The 1,179-nt window shown below is 32.0% G+C and overlaps 1 pseudogene; it reads left to right on the plus strand.

Moving 5' to 3' along the window:
- The first annotated feature begins 234 nt into the window (after positions 1-234).
- LOC150035411 (uncharacterized) lies at positions 235-959 on the plus strand (annotated as a pseudogene).
- Positions 960-1,179: the final 220 nt, after the last annotated feature.

Genomic DNA, 1,179 nt, shown 5'->3' on the forward strand with positions numbered 1-1,179 from the left:
TATATATTCAATATTATTATATTATATTTTCTCTATATCTGTGTCTCCATTTTGCTCCTCAAATTCACAACACGTTATCAGCACGAGCTCTTGTCATTTTCTCCACTAAAGATAGGTCCTAAAAGTATGTTGGGTTTTCTCTCTTTATTATAATTAATAAATTAATTATTATTTTGCATATTTAGTACATCTTAAATTTCTAATATAAATATAATATTTTCTGATAGTGTTGCCATGACAAACCTTACAAAATTAGAATTCGCTGCCCTTGACATTAATGGCAATAATTATTTTTCATGGATACTTGATGACGAAATCCACCTGAAAGCTATGAATCTTGGGGAGACTACTAAAGAAGGAAATACGACATCTAGTCAGGACAAAACAAAAGCGATGATTTTCCTCCACGAAGAATTAAAAATGGAATATCTTACAATAAAAGATCCCTGTATCTTGTGAAAAATTTTGAAAGAGTGGTATGATCATAAAAAAATAGTTATTTTTCCTAAAGCTTGTTATGAGTGGATGCACCTGAGGCTACAAGATTTCAAATCCGTAAGTGATTACAACTCTGCATTATTTAAAATCAGTTCAAAATTGTTCTTATGCGAAGAGAAAATTACTGACGTCAATATGTTAGAGAAGACATTTTCTACATTTCATGTCTCAAATATGCTCTTGCAGCAGATATGTTGAGACAAACGTTTTAAACAGTATTCTGAATTAATTTCATGTTTTCTCGTGGCTGAACAAAATAACGAGTTATTGATGAAAAATCATGAATCTCGACCAATCGGAACAATACCATTCCCTGAAGTAAATGCTGTGAATTTTAATAATAGTTGTGGTCGAGGTCGTTGTCATGGTCTAGATCGTGACCGTGGCAAAGGAAAAAATCATTATTATTTTCATGGTGGTCGTTTTAATCATTCAAATTTCAGAAGAATCACACAAAATAATGACCACAAAAAGAAAAACTCCACAAGGTAAGAGTTCGAAAAGTGTTGAAAATAAATGCTTCCGATGCAGAATGATTGGGCATTGGTCATGTACTCGTTAAAACACTTAGTTGACCTCTATCAAGCCTCACTGAAGGAAAAAGAGAAAAATGTAGAAGCAAATTTTGCATACTACGATAATGACATATTTGAACCATCTCATATGACAAATTTGGATGTG

This window comes from Benincasa hispida, chromosome 6 (assembly GCF_027475165.1).
Source record: "Benincasa hispida cultivar pf3 chromosome 6, pf3_genome.v1.1, whole genome shotgun sequence".
NCBI classification, from domain to species: Eukaryota; Viridiplantae; Streptophyta; class Magnoliopsida; order Cucurbitales; family Cucurbitaceae; genus Benincasa; species Benincasa hispida.